This window comes from Ambystoma mexicanum, chromosome 7q (genome assembly GCF_040938575.1).
Source record: "Ambystoma mexicanum isolate Mex_15411 chromosome 7q, UKY_AmexF1_1, whole genome shotgun sequence".
Taxonomy (NCBI): domain Eukaryota; kingdom Metazoa; phylum Chordata; class Amphibia; order Caudata; family Ambystomatidae; genus Ambystoma; species Ambystoma mexicanum.
Genome location: NC_090941.1, coordinates 789,562,119 through 789,581,090, shown reverse-complemented (window position 1 = coordinate 789,581,090; position 18,972 = coordinate 789,562,119). Strand labels below are relative to the sequence as shown.

The window sequence follows — 18,972 nt, the reverse complement described above, 5'->3', positions numbered from 1 at the left end:
AGGCTTTTGAAGTGTTGAGACCATTCTTCAGCCTCTACCTCTTGTATCATAGTCGGTCTGTTAGATTTACCATTTAGGAGCGACCACAGCTGTCTGGTGTTTTTCTGTTTTAAAGCTGCCAAAATTGCTTCCGCATCTGATTGTTTCATTATAGCTTTATGAGATTTTATGAAATTCTAATATTTTTGTTTTTCTTTTTTTATTTCAAGCGCAGAGGATGTTGTCTTCGGTTTTTTGAGTTGGCAGATTTTTTTTATATAGTCTTTTTCATTGTTTTAATGTCGTGGTTAAATTGGTGTTAGTGTTCGTTCTGACACTTTCCACACATTTTTTTTGGTTGCTGGTATTTATGCAAAATCCACTCGTAGTTGAGTTTTGAATGATCCGATAAATTTGTGTGCTCGAATTCTGTCAGTTTTATTTGAATTTTGTTTAAGCCATTGTTTATTTCCAGCTCAGGGAGGGTTCATTGTAAAGTTTGGGTTTGAGCAACAGTCCATGTTATTGAGATTTGGTGATGGTCGCTATTTATTTGCGGATGGTTAGCAGTTGTTATCAGGTTTTTTAAGATATTTTCTGAAATAAAGATATAATCTATAATTGAATTGGACTTTTCTCGAGTCTCTTGAGGATAAGTTTGCAGAAGTTCATCTCAAGCCTTTGGGACAATAAAGATGAATGTTCAGGTCACCAGCAATTATAAATTCGGTTGAATAAATTCTACCATTTGAGTCAAATTCATCGAATATTGAATCAAGAAAAATGTTCTCATTCATTGCTGATGGGTTCCAATAAGTGTTGAAAATTGTTAGGTAGCTCGGTTCTTCTTTTTGAGTTTGAATACAAATAATGATGTATTGGGCCCATGAATGTAAATTTTGTTTTGATACAATTGACCAGGATGGGTTGATTTTTGTCATAATCAGAATGCCTGCTGACGGTCTACCTTGGTGTGTGGTGATCGCTGGATTCATGAAGGTTGAAAAGCCTTCGCATATTACCTCATCAGTTAACCAAGTTTCTTGGAGGCAGATTATCGTAGCATTTTTTTTTTTTAAATCAAATTTTATTGGCATTTAATGGTAACAAGAGGCTTCTACAGCGTGTCAACTTTTGGGCAAATAACCATCATAACTTTACATTTAAACCATAAATCCCTTGAGTTTTTCCCACCCCTCCCCCCAAACCCCATAGTTCAAGGCGCAAAACAGATTGTCCATATCACTTCTCCTAGGGCAACTCCGACCGGGCTAATGGCCGTCCGTGGTTAAACCGACTCCCCCAAAACTAAGGCAAAGTGTTACATGCTATGGATGGTTTCGGGCTGGGTCATGAGACCCCATGATTCTCAGGGCGTTTCCTCTGTGTGGCCGAAAGCCTCCATAAATTGTAGCCAGTCCATCTCTATCTGGGCGCTCGAGCCCTGCGTAGCCGCTGTGAGTCTTTCCATGAAGTAGATATCCTTAGCCACGGCTACCCACTCACTTTTCGTGGGAAGGCCGGCCCTTTTCCATGTTCTAGCCCGAGCTGCTCGAGCTGCCAGGAGTAACGAGTGTATCAGGTCGGGAAGTTTCTCCCAACGTTCATCCCTTAGCTGAAGGCCAAACATTATCAGGATAAGATCTTGTGGGTAAACCACCTCTCCCGCCTCCCTTAACCAGCTCAGGACCTCAGACCAGAAGGCTTGAACCTTCGTGCACAACCACCACATATGCCAGTAGTCGGCTTTTTCACCACATCCGTGCCAGTACTCTGGGTCAATGTCCGGGAACATCCTTGAGAGGGTGATCGGGTCATACTGCCATCTATGAAGGAGTTTGACAGCATGTGTTTTATATTGGCAGGAGATGGATGTCTTAAACGCCCTGCTACAAATACGTCCCCATAGCCCGTCCCCCACTCCACAACCCAGGTCCCTCTCCCATTTCCTTCGAAGGCTTTTGGAAGTTCCCTCCCGGGGAATCATGAGGGCTCCGTAGAGGAGAGAGATGAGTCCTTTCATTTTTATGTGAGAGTCTAGAATTTTTTCGACCGGGGTGAGCTTTCTTTGTATGCAGGGCTTTAGTTTAGGTTTCATTAGGACACCCTTGAGACGTAGATATAAGAGCGGCGGAGAGGGTACCAATTCCCAAGGCCTCCTCAAGTTCCTGAATGGGAATGAAGGAGTCCTCCCGCACCATCTGACCGACTCTGGCTAGACCCGCCTCGAACCAGGACTGGTAGTGTTCGTGGCCTGGGATTTCCTCTAGAACTGGCGTGGACCAAATGTGGCTCAGGGGCGAGGACCAGGTGGTCACCTTTTCTCTGATTCCCTTTCCTGCAAGTGCTTTCCACCCTTTGGGGAGGGTGAGGGTCTCATATCCTATTCTGGGTCTCCGGCCCTGCCATATAAATTTAGTTATTCATCTTTTGGCTTCGCTAAGGTAGGATTCTGGGGCCTCCAAGGGGAGCATCTGGAAAACATATAACACCCTAGGTAGAAGGTTCATTTTTATAGCATTTATTCTTCCCATCCATGAGATCTCCCTTCGCCCAGCCCTCCATGTCCCTGAAGAGTTTGTCGAACAGAGGGGGGGATAGTTTGCCTGGCTCAGGTCTTCGTTACGTCTTACTATATTGATCCCCAAATATTTTATACCCTCAGGGCAGACTTGGAGGCCCAGTGGGATCAATTCGGCTAGGTTTCCCTCTGCATCAGGAGCAAAAGGGAAGACCATGGACTTGCTTATGTTTACCCTGAAGCCCGAGAAGCCGGCCAAATTGTTCTATGACCTGCAGGGCGGCCGGGACCGATCTCGTGGGTTCCCTCAAGTGTAGCAGAATGTCATCTGCGTAAAGGCCCAGTTTAAACGTGCGGCCTCCTATATCTATACCTCTCACCATCTGGGAGCCTCTGATGCTTTCTGCCAAAATCTCCATGGTCATTGCGAACAGGAGTGGGGAGAGGGGACATCCCTGTCTTGTCCCTCTCTGTAGGGCGAAAGTATGTGACAGGTGGCCATTGACTGTGACTCTGGCAGAGGGGGCCATGTATATGGCTTTAATGGCCTGTCTAATCCCCACCCGAAGCCTAGTTTCTCCAAGACCCCGTGCAGGAATCCCCAGTCCACCCGGTCAAAAGCCTTTTTGGCGTCGATGGACACCAGAACCGGGTTGTCTCCCTTCAGTGCCGTCTCCCTCATGATGTGGAGGGTCTTGCGGAGGGTATCCGCACCCTGCCTTCCCTGTATGAAGCCCACCTGGTCCGAGTGGATCAGCTCCGGCATGTGGCCATCTATCCTCGTGGCAATGATCCTGGTAAATAGCTTTGCATCTACATTTAGGGGAGAGATCGGTCTGTAGGACCGACAGTCTGCTGGGTCCTTCCCCTCCTTTGGAATCACGGTGATCAATGCTTTACCAAGTGATGGGGGTGCCCTCCCTGTGGCCATGATGTTGGAGAATAATCTTGCCAGGAATCCCGCTAGGTGGCCCGAGAATGCCTTGTAGAAGCCCACCGTGTACCCATCTTCTCCCGGGGCCTTCCAAGCTTGAGGCCTGATATTGCCTTGAGTACCTCCTCCTCTGTTATTGGGGCGTCCAGGGCCTCCGCCTCTGGGGCTCGCAGGGTGGGGAGGGCGACCCCACCGAGGTATGCGTCAAGCATTTCCTTCTCTGCCCCCCCCGTGGCTCCCATACAGGATTTTATAGAAGCCGGCAAAGCTCTCAGCTATGCCTTTGGGATCTGAAGTTTCCTCCTCTTCCCCACACACAACTCTGGACACCCACCTCTCTGCCCGTTGGCCACGGAGTTTAGCTGCTAACATAGCATCTGCCTTATTGCTTTTTTCATAATATCTTGGGCGTAAGTGTTGGAGTCCTGCCACAATTCTGCCCATCTCTAATTCCCTCAGGTCCTGCCTTTTCCCTCTTGCTATGCCCAAATCTCTCGCCCTCTCCTCCTCCCCCTTCCCTTCGGACCTTTCCAGTATAAGGATCTCTGACCTAAGTCTATGAGCCACGAGCGTCCTCTCCCTTTTTTTGGAGGCCCCCTCGCTAATCAGCCTACCCCTCCAGGTTGCCTTCGCTGCCTCCCTTACTAACCCTTGGTCAACTTCTCCAGTATCATTTAGTTCGAAGTATTCTCTAATCGCTTCTATCATTTCCTCTTTAAAGACCGCATCCCTTAGGAGAAAGTCATTACATCTCCACAGAGAGTTCCTAGGTTTTAGGCCCGAGATGCTAATGTCAGTCCAGACAAGGTCGTGGTCTGACCAGCTGACTGGGCGGATCTCTGAGGCCTCTATTCTGCTCATGTGCTGGTGTCTTGTAAAGAGGTAGTCTATTCTGGTTCTCGTACCGTGGACGGCTGAGTAGAAGGTGTATCCCCTCTCCGTTGGGTGGAGCTCTCTCCATATATCCACCAGACCCTTCTCCCACATTAGGTCCCGAAGCCCTCCATAAGGTCGTGCCCCCCCCGCCACCGGGTGGGATGGCCTCACCACTATGGTCCAACTCCCTGTCCGCCCACATGTTGAAGTCCCCCCCCCCCAAGAGGAGGAGCCCTTCCGCTCTGGTCAACACCTCCGCAAGGGCTTCTTGGATAAATCCCAGCTGCCCTACGTTGGGGCAATATATGGCTGCTAGGGTGATTTTTGAGTTGTGCAAGTTGCCTGACACTACCATGGCTCTCCCGTCTTCCCTCTCCCATCGGGATACCTCTGTCAGTTTATGATTCCTGTGCAGAACAATTCCGACACCCCCTTCTTAACGTGGCCGGATGCCCAGAAGGTCTGGCCCACGTGGGATCCTGGGATCGCCCTCTCTTCCCCATTCACCGTTCTAGTTTCCTGGACAAAAAGGATATCGGCTCTCGCATTTTTCATTTCCCTCCCCAGAAGTGAGCACTTTGTCGGGGAGTTGATCCCCTTAACGTTGAGGGAGCCTATTCTGAGGGACTCTGCCCGGCCCTTCCTCTCATTCTGTGTCATTAGTTCTATGCCTTGCGTTCCTCTTTTCCCCGGTCATGTGGAGATTGTCCCGTTCCCTTGTTCGGTCTGGGCCCGCGGGCCTCTAACTACCTCACCCTCCCTCCCTTCCCAGTTCAAGATGCCTACCAACGGGCAAGCCACCAGGGTGAGAGAGTATCCGTACCTCGCAGGACTCTCGATGAACTCTGTGTCCCCGGCCGGGATTGCAAAAGGGGTGTCTCTGTGTTTCCTGATCAAAAGTCATTGTTCACCTGGTCTTCCCCAGCTTCTGACGTGGGGGTGTTTGGTTTTCTGAATTTTCTCCTGCCCTTTGTCTTCTTCTTCGTGGACCAAGGGCCCTCAGGTTGTCTCCAGGGATCAGGCTCCATTTGTGTACCTCCTTCGTTCCCTCCCTCTGGGGAGTCGCTCTTGAGCACTTGGAGGACTTGTGTGGCTCCTTTGCCGCCGGTCATCCTGTAGTCTACACTCGCTTGCTCAAAGGAGAGGGCAAACGGGAACGACCATCTATATCTTAAGTCCTGGCTGGTGAGCCACTGAGTGAGCGGGCGGCAATCCCTCCTGCGGGTGAGCGTGAGGGTCGAGAGATCTTGGTAGATCCTAATTGTGTCCCATTCAAAGATGAAGCTCTCAAGCCTTTTTGCCTTCTCCAGGACCTCCATTTTTTCCCTGTACCGAAGGAAACACACCACTATAGACCTCGGGGCCCCTCCTCCGCCCCCTCCACCTCGATGTGCCCTCTCCAGCTGGACCTCCTTCCCCCCCTCCAAGGTAAAGAGTTGGTTGATCAGTCCTTGAACCTTCCTTCCCACATCGGCCGCCGTCTCCCCTCTTTGCTGGGTGACGCCCATTATGCGCAGGTTATTTCGGCGTTCCCTATTTTCCAAATCATCCATCTTCAAGGTTATGTCCTCATCTCTCATTTCGAGGTCTGTTAGTCTCGCCTCATATTTCATGTCTAACAGGTCTGTTTGGAGGTGGTTATTTTCCATTCCCTCTATCGTAGCATTTTTTAGATTTAGAGAACTTCTTCAAAGAGATGATTTGAACTTCTGGTATTCCAGGAGCATAGTGTGATCTCTTCTCTCTTAGTTTCTTTAGCTTTTGGTTGTTATAGCTAGGTCTTAATTCCTGCGTTTTGAGAATCGGCTTGTGATGTTAGTTTTTGTTTAATTTGAGCGCTATAAGACATGTCAAGGTGCAATTGTTCAGTCCTGCGAATCGGGTGATAGCTTAGTTGAGTATCTTTGTCTTGTAGATCATTGTAAGAGGGTAGCCAAGTGGTGTTTTGATTTTTTTCGTTAGTCTTCTGTTTGTTTTGGTTCGAATATTCTCGATTCAAGTTTGTTTTTGGTTTGTTTAGATCGATTTAGTTACAAGGACTTCTTCAGTTATAAATCCCAATTTCATTAAGTGGTTTTTTGTTGATAGGACCTGCAGCATCGTCTTTTGGTTGTAAAAATCAATATGGACTTGATCCATCTGCTTCTTGTTTGGAAAGTGTAGGACATCGATGTCTCCCGAGGTGATTTTAATCAGTTGTGGAATAACCCGAATAGTCGCAGAATGTTTGATCTATTCATAATCAGTGATTCAGTAGGATTTAGATTGGTTGCAACTAGTGATAGTCGGAAGATGTTATTTACTTTCCTCGGATCCTCAAAAATTGGTCGAATGAGTGTACATTCGGCCTGTCTTTTGCTTGCTTCCTCGCTTTTGTAGGAGTTTTCAGAGTCAACTGAGCTCCAACTTTCCTCATTCGATACTGTGGAATATATAAAAGATATATTAGTGGATGTGTTAATTGAAATTGAATTGACAGTAGAGTTCTCCGAGCATTCATCTAAGACAATTAATGGCTGATCTTGAGGATCAAGCAAGGTGTCATCCAGTTCAATCGGAGTACTAGACTCTGCAGGATTGTCAAAGTGATTCCTTGACAAGTCGGTTGTTGGATCTTGATCAATAGCAGCTAGTAGAGCTTCGAGTGGTTCGTCCACTCGTTGTATCGGTGTTTGTCCTGAACCAGTCGTTGTTTCCTTGAGATTTGTGTTTGCTGTTATTGAGGCTTTTGTCATGTTTGTTCGTACTTGTTCTTTCATATTTGTGTTTTTTTTTTGGTTTGGATTTATCGATATTGCTTGTTGTTTTTCAGACAGATTGAGTCACCTTAGGAAAGCTCTGGAGCCAGTCTGATGTTTTTTTGCAGTTTTTTTCTTTGGCATTGGTTGATTTCCTAAATGGCCTTGTTTGGTTAGGTCGAAAATGTCAAACGGAGTACATGATGATGGTGCGATGTTTTCTGTACTCGTGGAAGGGTTTATGGGGTATACCTGAGTTTCGTATTGAGTAGCTTGGTTTATTTTGACATTAAATGTCACTTTTCCTGGTTTTGCAGAATCATCTGATTTGTTATCTGTCCCAAGGTGTTTTTTTGTTTTGTCGCCCAGCATTTTCTTTGTGATCGTTGTTAAGGTGTCTGTAAGGTTTTGTTTGTCAACCCGGTCAATTCTAGCGATTTCTGCTAAGAGATTTTGCCAGGTCCTGGAGGCTTCTGCCTCAAAGCTGAGGCGTTCTTGTATCGTGCTTATGAATGCTTCCATATTGATTTGTGCTAAGATCATGGCCAGTAGGGACGCTTGATCTTTTGTGGAATCTACCATTGCTTCTTGAATCTTCAGGAAGGGTACCATGGCTAGTGAGAGAACGGCCACTAGCGTGTTTTGGAGATCCAGCATTGTGGTTGGAATTCTTTCTGGATTCTCCATAGGAGTGTTCGTTGTAATTTCTTCTGTTCCAGGTCGGTTGTTATCCATTGGTGAAACTTTTGATGGAGCGGTTTTAGAGGGGAGAGGTTTTATATTGCTTCGATTTGATTTTGTTATCAATTGGGGTGCATGTGTTGTTTGTAGCCATTATATTCTTTGGCTTTGGGTCTCCGAAGATTTCTTTTCTTCGTTCTTGTGAGTCCAGAATTGCATCAATTTCAGTGATGTCAAGAGAAAGGTGGGCCACCTGGTTTTCTAAATGTTTATTTGTGTTTCTTTGGGGATAATCTAGCAAATAATAGGACGTTTGCCATTGTGGTTTTGCTTTTCACGCTCTTTGCTGTAGAGACGGGGTGCAGGGTAAATCTAGATGTGTTTTGTACAATTTTTTCCCGCTTTTGTAGATAACTCGATATTTGAAAGAGACTCACTGTTTAAGGTTGTTAAAACAGTCTGTGTTATTTTGTTTTTTTCTTGCTTCATTGAAGGAATTGAGTCGTGTTGTTCTTCCTTTCTAGTATAGGTGTGTATGGGTGCTGAAGATACATTATCTTCTGTCTTTGGCTCTACCGTGGGTGGTTGAAGAGGCTTGTTTATTGTATTTGCAGGGGTGTGAGGTTGGTCTTGAATAGAGCTTACAACCGAGTCGGTAGGAATAGGTATTTTTGGGGCATTGGCTAATGTCTCTTCTAGTTTTTCCTGTAATCTGGTGCGAGGTTTGGTGGAGTCCATGATCTCTATTGTGCGATGGAATCAGAATTATACAGATAAATGAGAAGAAGATTTATTAAGCTTACCGCGTCACCAGCCTTAAACAGCAGCAAACAGTGACAACAGATGCCCTTTACACCGACGGGCTTAACTTACTGGTTTTATATCTTCACTATTCTCTGCTTTGTGTCATGTTCTACCTGAGTACTTATTTTTCCTAACACAGATATTATATGTGTTACCTTTTAGTAAAAGTCTATTTTTCAGTATACCAGTGTGGTGTAGTCTTTTGTGGTGACTATTTTGAGTAATTGTACCTCCCTGCTAGCCTTCCTCTCTCTGGGAGTTAAGCCTGACTGCTCTGCTGATGTGCTAGGTCAAATAGACCCAAACCTTCGAAGGATTGAGACACCCCATCCAGAAGTGGAATCAGCGACCGAGATGAATCCAGGAGGACAGAGGAACCTGTACACGGCAGACCCTGGCGGCTCAGCAGGCAAACATGGATGCCACACCAGAAGAAAGGGGCCCTTCAGGAGGACAATGGTAGTAGGGACTCAGGACAGCACAGAGAAAGATTGTGCAGTTAGTTGGGGGTTCCAATGCCCTTCCAGGTGGCAGACAAGAGCTAGGTCTTTCCCTTACAGTATCACACTGTTCTAACATTAGGTCAGATGGTTACACACCCCTCACCTGAGGGGTTGTGCATACATATTTTTAACAGGCAGTCTTTATCGCATCCCATTTACAGCGTTATCTTCAGGTTGTGTGACAAAATGACTACTGCTCCACAAGAGAACTGGATGAGTAACCACCTATTCAAACCCACACAACTAAAAAACTAGCAGTGCTCACTGTCCTGAAATTGAAATGGGCACAACCACAAGCAATATCTCCTTCAGCGTTTGTGGTAACATGGGCTGAGGGAAGGCTGTACTCTTGAGGAATGTGAAGTTATCACCGTAATAATATAAACAGCAATAGTACAAAGACTCCAAAATAAAAACATCCATTCAAGACTGCTATAAAAATGTATATACTTTAAACAAACCTGCAAATAAGTAACTAGAAAACACAAGCAAAGCCCAGCCCTGTAAGAGAAAAAAGAAAATGCAGAACTTGTTGAGAATAGCACTCTGCGTACATGTGCAGGGGTGATTAGGTTAGCGATTGCAACTATGTCACTTGAAAGGATATGTTTAAAGACTGGAGGGGGGTAGCTGTACATCTGCCCTACACCCCAGCCAGAGCTCTCAATTTGGTAGCAATGGGCAAGCAGCCAGGCTTAAGCTTTCAGAAGGTGATGCAGGCAGGTTCTGAAGTACAGTGTTTTCCCAATGCCCCCACAAAGGAAAGTCCACACACTATGTTGGGTATTAACACAGCTTCTTTATATAAAATAAAGTTTGATGGCCAAAAATATATACATATAAATAACACTTTGTACTTGGAATATTTATTCAAAGAATGGCAAATATATACACGCTGTGGTACCACACAATGCTTAAATTCAGTAATAGATGCACTAACTGCAGACATGTGAATTCTTAAGTGGGGTGTATCTGCATAGAAAAGGGAAGAAAGGCAGGTTAGTTTTGAAAAAGTGGCAGAATGCGTTGTTTATACTAGATTGACAATCCTGTGTGAAGATCCCCGCCACCCCCACTCTGGGTAAACTGCAAGGGAAACGTCAGGGTAACTTATCTTGTCTTTTACAGTCCAGTCCAATAATGTTCAATAACCTTCTTTCTTTTAAAAGGTTCTACCATCCCAAAGTACCTGAGAGGCCACAGGAGAACAGGATCCAATACAAATCGAGGACCCCTAGACGACTCCTGAGTCTAGAAGATGCTCTTCCTCATCACAGTACGTTTGGTGCCTTAGCAGGCGAAGTGGCAGAGTTTCTTGGTTTCACTCGATGATTCCTTCCGATGATGGACCCCCTCTTAGAAGAAGGAGCCACTGGATGCTGAGTCCACAAGAAAAATGGAACCAAAGTCATTCAGAAGTGCAGCAGTTTTTCTCTTCGCAGTGCTCTCCTTTGGTCGACGATTTCTCCGACGTAGAAGTCCTCTGAAGATGAAACTTGCTGTGGACTCCTTAAAGGCTTGTCAGATGAGAGTAAGACCACTGGGACCCTTCGATGACTTCTGGCGGCTGCATATGTCACTTTTGGTGTCTGGTTTTGGAATATCAGTTTTCTGAATTTTCTTTGATGCTGCAGCCACAGGCAGCATGGACCTCTGGATGGCTTCTGGTGACCTGGACTTAACCACTGGAGTGGACCACACACCCTCACCAAGTCTGGACCCTCGGAACGTCTTTGTTAGCTTCTGACGGCGGGAAGCCCACCGATGGACCTTCCTCTGCACTCGGCGCCTGTGGACTCTCTCCAGCGGGAAAAAATGGTCAGTGATGATGGCAAGGAAATGTTTTTAGGCAGTTTGGAACTTTGACAGCTCTGGGTGTCCAGCAGGACTATGCCAGGGTACCCCCTCTTCTGGTGCGGTAGACAGCATTGCCTTCCAGCGGTCACGAAACGCACCTCCGGACCCAGGGAGACACCAGCGGACTTCTTTGACTCAAGATGTCCAGGCACTCCTCTTCCGGACTCATGAAGACCCCCTTCTCCGCACGGCAAGCACAGAGGACTGGCTTCCAGGGCACTTCGGATGAAGAGCAGCAGTTTGCACGATGGTCCCTCGTAGCTCGGGGAGAAGTCTCCTTTGCAGGTCCTCTCTGGATCAGTCCCTTTTGCAGGTCCTCTCTGGATCAGTCCTTGGAAGAACACAGCAGCTTTTGGATTACACAAAGAAATGCAGCAGCAGACATCCTCCAGCTGGGCTTCAAGGAACAACTTCTTCTTGCTTCAGCTTCTACTTCAGCTTCTGAAAAATCCATCCCCATTCACTCTGGCTGAGCAAGGTTCAGTCAGGCAGTCGGGCAGAAGGGCATTCGTGCAGGCAGGCAGCCAATCAGGCTAACAGGCATTCAGGCCATTCACTCCACCTAGACACCCATAACAAAGAATGTGGATTGAGGTAAGTGCCCAGCCTTTCAGCACACTACATTACATTCCTGTCAGTTTCTTTCAGGGCTGTCTCGTTCGTTGTGCGTCGCACACAAAAACCAGACACCCATAACACAGAATGTGAGTTCACTTCAGACTCCATTCATACAGGTCCCACCCTTAAGGTGTACCCACAACACACAGCCCCTGCGAAGGCTCCAGTCAGTCTCAGCCCCAGAGCCATACATGATATTTCCAGCCAACAGCCACTCTGGAGGAAGGGACTGAGTCAGGGTTTGCCAGGACATTGGGAAACAAGGTCAAAGGTAATAGAAACCAAGAGGCCACAGTGGCCATCTTGCCTTCTATCAGGAATCCATTGATTCCTATGGCAGGGCCTTGGTGTCCCAAAAAGGAGGACACTCTGAGCCACTGCCAAGTCAGCATGTAGCTGCCACCAGCCCATACCTTGCTCTGTGGGCAACACACAAGTGCCCAAAACACACACAGGGTACAAGGGTGTACCCCACCCATGGGTGCCATAAGTGTATCCCATGGGTGGTGTTCACCAAAAGATAAACCGAAGAGCTGCACTCCCAGAGGTCCAGGCTGGACCTTAGTGGCCGAAAACTGTTGTATAGTGCTGAGTGTGAATGCAGGTGCTTGGTGATGCAAGAGAGAATGTTGGTCTGTTAGAGAGAATGTTTTAGTGTGAGTGAAGGAACGCTTGGACTAAAAGGTTCCAGAGAGAGTCAGTTGGAGCACTCCTGCCTGGGTGATGGCAGCCAGTAGATCAGACCCTGTCATCTTATGGCACCCTAATGTAACAGGAATAAAGTTAACTGATGGAACCTACACAATGAGCCTCATTACGAGTGTGGAGGTAGCCATGCTGTTTTTACCGGCATGGCTACCCCCAAACTCTGGTCCGGGTCCCGAAAAAGGGTAATTACCAGGCCATTCCCACCTTTTGCAGGCCCGGTAATTCCCATTTGCGGGACCCGGACCCGGTACGTCCCCATTCCCATTGAGCCCCCATAGGGCTCAATGGGAATGGGGAGGATGGTAACAATGGTTCCGTTAATAATGGGACCGTTGTTACCATCCTGTTCTGCTAGCGGTTGCCATTGTGCACACCTGGTCTGACCAGGCGTCCAGAACGCCACCCGCGAGCAAACACGTAATGTTGCGGCGAGGTAACGACGGCGCCGGTAGCACTACCAGCGCCGTTGTTGCCTTACCACAACACTTATGAGGCCCAATGTGTCTAAGGATCATACATTATTTCACTGGCAACAAGCTGGTCTCAGTGTGAGGCCTGGAGACGGATCTACGTGGAAGGAGAAGACGTTTATGGTGAACAGACTGCTGCAGAGGGTGCAGAGAAGAAACGCGAGGAACCACTGCCCCCACAAGTAAGTCCCATCAACCAGGGCTAAGAAAGGGTGAAGCTGGCCCAATAGTCGGCACAGGGAGAAGAGGAGCAAAGAGAGGGGATTTGCATCCCACTGTAAGACCCCAGGATAACCGGAACCTGTGCCTTATTAAATGTCCCAGGGTGACGAAAAGGGCGAGCTGTTGCCATAGTGGAAGACCCAGGGGAAACAGTGTTTTTGTTAGAAGTGCCAGGGCTTGGAAGCAGTATAAAGCAGTATAAAGGATGTGAAATGCCACAGTGAAGAAGTATGGCTTGAGGCCACAGGGCCATTAAGAAGAAAGGGGATAGCAGACACATGGACACACGAGCCTCTGTCATTCATGCCGACCTGGGCTCTGCTGTCATAGTAGCAGCGCTAGATGAAGAGTGAACTTGGGGCATGGAGTATTCTCAGAAAGTAATTTATTTGTAATTACTGGCATGTAAGGAGCAGGAGCAGCAAAATCACAGGATGTTTTTGTGCCCTAAGACTTCGTAGTTGGAACCTTGAGCAGGAGAGTACTGCTGGCCATTGCTCCAGGAGAGCTCCCATCCCTGGTGTTACTGAGTTTTTAATGGCGACGTCGGGTTACTTGCTGGGGGAGTTGGCGATCTATTAGAACACAATGTGCTGAGCGTTCAGTAGTGATTAACTGCGAGAGCAATGCCAGCAATGTCATCCAGGGTTAGAACAAAGGACCTCATTGTGTCGAAGTAACGTGCCTTGATATGACACAGCATTTGGGAAGGAGATGTAGAAGGAGGAAACACAGGCATTGGTTTCCTGGATTGTATGCTGCGGCTGTGAAAGGTACTATAGGCGGGTGCAGCGCTTCTGAAAAAAAAGAAAAGAGGGACAGACACTTGGTGAGCCGTGGTGAAGCAAGGTTTGGAGTACTCAAGTACTTGTCGAGAAATGGAAAATGTAAAAGAGGGTGGCTCCTGGCATTCCGTGCTCGAATGACAAACTGAGGTACTGTTGTATTGCAGTCATCGAGTCAGCACATGATATTTGGGTCACTGGTACGGCAGAGATGGAAATTTGATTTGTGTGACCAGGGACGTTTTTTTAGTTGGCTTGTGAAATTGAAGCGCCACTTATGAAATGTGGGTTTTTGTCTAGAATAACTGGGCCACGGTCTGGGGACAACTTCATTTGGATAATGCATGGTGCACATAGTGAGATGTTACAATGAGATTTAGATATGGATTTTGCCATTGAGACTGTTCTGCATCACACATATAAGCGTTTTGTGTGGCATGGATGAGATGCTGCTGGGTGAAAAAGGGGGGGACACCTTCGTATTCATGTGAGAGAGGTGATGTGAGTATGTGAGCAGCGTATGGGTAGATAAGGGGGATGCCTTCCGCCAAGTGTGAGTGGCTGATGTGTGGTACAGAGCCAGAGTAGTCATTCAGGGGCCCTGATGTACCAAAACAAATGAAGAATTCCTTTCCTCTTAGAAGTTGTCAGGAATCGTAGGTGGAAGCTATGGCATGGCTGGAAGCATTTGCCTTAGGAACATTTTCCCGCTCTAGTCCTCATTCAAGATGGTGGACATCCGTATTTAAGCAGACTCTGCCCCCCACTCTGTGCATTGTATCTGTTTTTTCACCCTACAGTGCTTACTCTGTATCTTTACCAGTGCCTTTCTACCTTTCCTGTGCTTTTTCCCTTTTGTTTTAGGGAATTTCCGCTTCTGTGCCCTTTCGGGGTTTGGCTACTCTATTTTCCTGCTTCTATTTATTTGTTCTTCCTTGTTCAAGCGTGCTCGGCGATTCCGGATAGTTATCCGCTCATCTGAGCCCCCGTTTCCTGCTGTACTTTTTGCGGCTCTTCCCTGATTCTATCGGGGTAAGTGTCAGCGTCTTCAGTCAGGTGCTGCTTGTTGGTCTATCTCTTGGCGTTCTACCGCCGTTCATTCTTACCGGGTACCTTCCTTTGGTATCGGGTTTCTTCCGCGGTTCTCTGCGGCTCCACCCGTGGAAGAGGCGGTGTGTCGTACACCCTTCAGGTGCCTGCCTTACCATTTCGGTTTCTGTATAGTTTTCATCTTACACTTTTGCCATCCTTCTTCCTTCTCCCTAATTCCATTTTTGCTTTGGTTATTTTCAACCAGGGAGTCTCTGCTCCTCTCACCTGTAAGTGCAGACTCCTGCAACACGCTTTAGTTTCCTGTCTTTTTTTTATTTCTGATTCCACGTTTTCTTACCTCTGTGCTTCCCTTACTTTCGTTTTTTTCCTCTTATCCACTACTTGAGAGTATTTCCTTTGAAGTATTCCGTTCTGGGACTTCGGGTTTTTGTGCCTTTACTACAAGATCCGGTTTACCTATACCTGCTTTAAATCCCTGGTCCCACAGGCAAAATATAGAGAGTTTGCAAAAACAAGATTGGACCAATGGATAGAGATGACACAGAAGTTTTTTTTAAAACATAGTATCACAAATTTTAATCAATAAACACATAGTTAAATGTTATATGCAATGTTTTAAAATCATAAATCACAATTCATCATCATATATTTCATCTATACTTCTCTCATTCCAAACTCACTCATTCATACAAAATTCTTCTTAAGAAAACAAATTTGGCTCTTTCCACATAATGTATCGTTCACTTAATACATAAATTCTGAAGCTATAAATCAAGGTATTTTCTGCCCAGTTTTTGCTTTCAGGTGTCTTATTTGTCTGGTTAAACAGTCAACCAGAGTATCTTGTATAATCGTCGACACGTGTTTCGGTCCACATTTCACAGAAATTGCTGTTTTTCATTCTTAAGACCTTCTTCAGGATGTAAGGCGCAGACAATTGCGTCTGCCCTTGTATTTTGGAACAATATACGCCATTTGTAAAATTTAAAAAACAATATACATAAAATGCCATCAGTGTCCGTTGTCATCCCATATTTCTTTAATTAGAGTGACTATTATTGTCAAGTGTATAACTAAGTATGCAGAATCAATCCTTCACGGTATCAATGATATAATGAAGACCCTGTGAAACAAACAGAGAAACACCTTAGTTCTCTGTATCAGTAAAACAATACCGTGAAGGATTGCTTCCGCATACTTAGTCGCCTACCTGTGAATTGACACACAGGGGTGAGTAGGTAGTGGTATCTTCAGAATTATGTTGAGATGTTATACACTGTTATACAAGGGCAGACGCAATTGTCGCAATTGTCTGCGCCTTACTTACCTAGTCTACACACATCCTTCCAGAGAAATTTGGAGATCAGGGTTTTTTCCGCTGTTAGGCAGAAACTTGTGCAGTTCCCTTAGGGACCACTGCAAAAGGTTTAGGACTACAGGTGTTGGCAGTAAACCCAATTGGTAGCAGTCTGTACCACCCAGATTTACCTGGTAGCAGTGGCTGAGCAGCCAGACTTCTCTCAAGTAGAGTTAGACCATATGTAGAGTATACAAGATAGGTACCAAAATACAGTAGCACAAGCAAACACTGAGCAGAGCTTTGGTATCAAAGCATATACTTATTTATTTAAAGACACACTTATAGAAACACTCCAGCACTATTATGTAAGCAAGTTCAAAACACAGTCACTATTAATATATATACATCCCTTATTCCTTATTAGACAAGTCTTAGTTAACACCACTTATTTTCAGACAGAGGTGAGCGCTTAACTAAAGATGGCACTCTAATAAGTGATCAACAAAGGGAGGGAAAAGGTGGAAATTAGAAAAGCACACAACACTAATACTTTAGAAGCACCCAGCAAGGCAGGAAAGTCAAAGTCTACTTGTGAGCAAAAAAGTTCAGAGGCCAGGCTCCCTCTTAGAGAGAGTAGAACACCAATGCGCCCAGGATCACACAGTTCAAAAGGCTTGAAAGGTCTTGCAGAGAGTTCAAAAAGAAATTAGTTCAGCTCAGAAAAGTTCAGTCAGCCAGCCTAGGGCCAACCCAAGTGGTAAATTGAGGATTTAAGAGACACCCCACACAGACCGTTGCGAGGGAGGCCAGGCGGACACAGTGCCTTGAAAGTGGAGAGAATCCTCCAGCGGGGGCAGTTGTTCCTGGCAGCGGGTGCAAGTCGCGGCGTCGTCCAGAGGAAGAGAGGATCTCGACGTGGAGGAAAGCTGAAGGTCGTTGCACTGCCAGGGAAGAAACCAGCCGCGGAGTTCTCCGGTTAAAAGGTTTTACCCTTTTATTCGCGGTAGTGGTAAAACATGGTATCCCGGTTGCCGGGGTGCTTGGCACAGGCAAGGCAGCCACGAGATGATCCGGGAAGGCGAAAAGGCGGGCAAACTGGTTATCCCCACCAGTCAAAGGAAGAAGACTCTTCGGGATGAAGATCTCCTCTGTCGTTGGAAGAAGTGGTGAGGCGGTTCAGCAGGGCTCCACCGGTGGTGTCATCGTTGCAGGTCGGCTCAGCTTCTCCCTCTTCGGATTCTTTGGTCCTGTGGCGACTTCTGAAGTTCCAGTCCCCAAAGCCCTGCTTTTATGCAGAAAACCCCCATTCATCAGTCCTAGCTGTCACTCAAACATGCTAAGTGGTGAGCCGGGCTGCTCACCACTGGGCCAATCACACAAGAGTGCGACTTGAGTTGCCGAGGCAACTCAGTCCAGGGTGCCTAAACCCCCCTCGCACACATCCTGTAGACCCAGACAGAGTGGCACCACTTTTGGAGGCTTCTGTGGAGAGGCCCGCCAAAAAGTGCAACAAAGGGCTCGACTTGGGTTGGAGTTACAGAGGCGAACACAAACGCCATTTTAAAACCGAGTCCTGGTAAAAAGACCCAACCGCGGAATAAATACTAAATAAATAACCCGGCGGTATCTTTAACATTGCACCAAAAAGTGGTGCGTTTAAAATCAATGGGAAAATCCCATAGAAAATATTCCGGTGGAATATTTCGCATGGCCACTGCCACCAGCCAGAAACTCGATGAGGGGGAACTGCACAGTGCCCCCTCGAAAAACAGACCCAGGGGCAATCTAATTACCCCTACCAGTACTTCCACAATATGATGGTTTGTACTGGTTCTGTTCCCAATTTAAGACTAGTAAAGTCAATGGTGACTTTACATGCCCTGGGAGACAGTAGTCAGTCCCAGGGTATGGAGTCTATGTTTGGGGGTCACTATGACAACCCTGTGTTACTGCACTGAGGGTGCTGTGTAACACACTTACCAAAAACCACATGAAACCCTATGGAGTAAAAGACCCCATAGCCCATAAAACACATTACAATGTCAAAGGATATCTCAAATCATGTCTAAGAGTGGGAGAAAAAGAGTCTCACTCTTAGCAGGAGAAAGAAATAAACCCCAAAAATCCAGCAAAGCTGCTGGGGGACTCACTAGGTTTGGGAAATTAGCCTTAACAGAGAATTCTCCCTAACATCAGCCCATTGGCTTTTTCCCTGAATTGGGGGTTTGGCTCCTCGGGGTCCCCCAAGGGCAGGTGCCAATTCCTGCCAAGGTGGCCTCCGAGGGAGCCAGACCCTACTTGCACGACAGAAGATCCAAGGAGAAACAGCCTGCAGACAAGAGGAAGCCCCGCAGGTAGACAACTTCTACAACCACGGACAAGTCCTCCGAAGGTTCAGGTGAGGCAGAGGGTTGGGAAGGTGGACAGAGGTCTGACAGTAGTACTCAAGTCGGTTGATTCACTCTTCACCCTGGATCCCCCTCAGCCAGGCTCAGGTCCTTCCTCTTATACAATTAGTCTCCCTCAGCCGGGCTCGGACCAATTGCAGTTCGTATTAGCTATCAAAGACTTTTGAATGTGTACAGGGTTTAGCTTGACCCATTCGAGGACCACTTCGATTTCACCATTTACATTTGCCACCTCTCAGTTGGATACCTAAAAGAGACCTTCGAATGGTGCCAGACCACTCTGTATATGGTATCTATCTCGACTTCAAAAGTTCTGTCACTTCTTGCATGTTCAATTATATTCGTGTCACTCATCACATACGCTTCACACACTGTTCTCTTCAGATTTCTCCTTACAATGTTGCCGCTTGCAACCTTGGTTCTAACACAGACCGGTCTGCTATCAGTCTCCCCGACTCCCGTTTGTGCTGACTTTACTGGCGCTGCTTTGTTGTAGGAGCCAAGCACGGTAACAC

General features: G+C 46.7%; 1 protein-coding gene across 3 annotated transcripts in view; it reads left to right on the top strand.

Annotated features, from left to right (window-relative positions):
- Window positions 1-18,972, top strand: part of DYNC2H1 (dynein cytoplasmic 2 heavy chain 1) — a 3,314,293-nt gene that overhangs the window by 508,318 nt on the left and 2,787,003 nt on the right. The window lies entirely within an intron of this gene.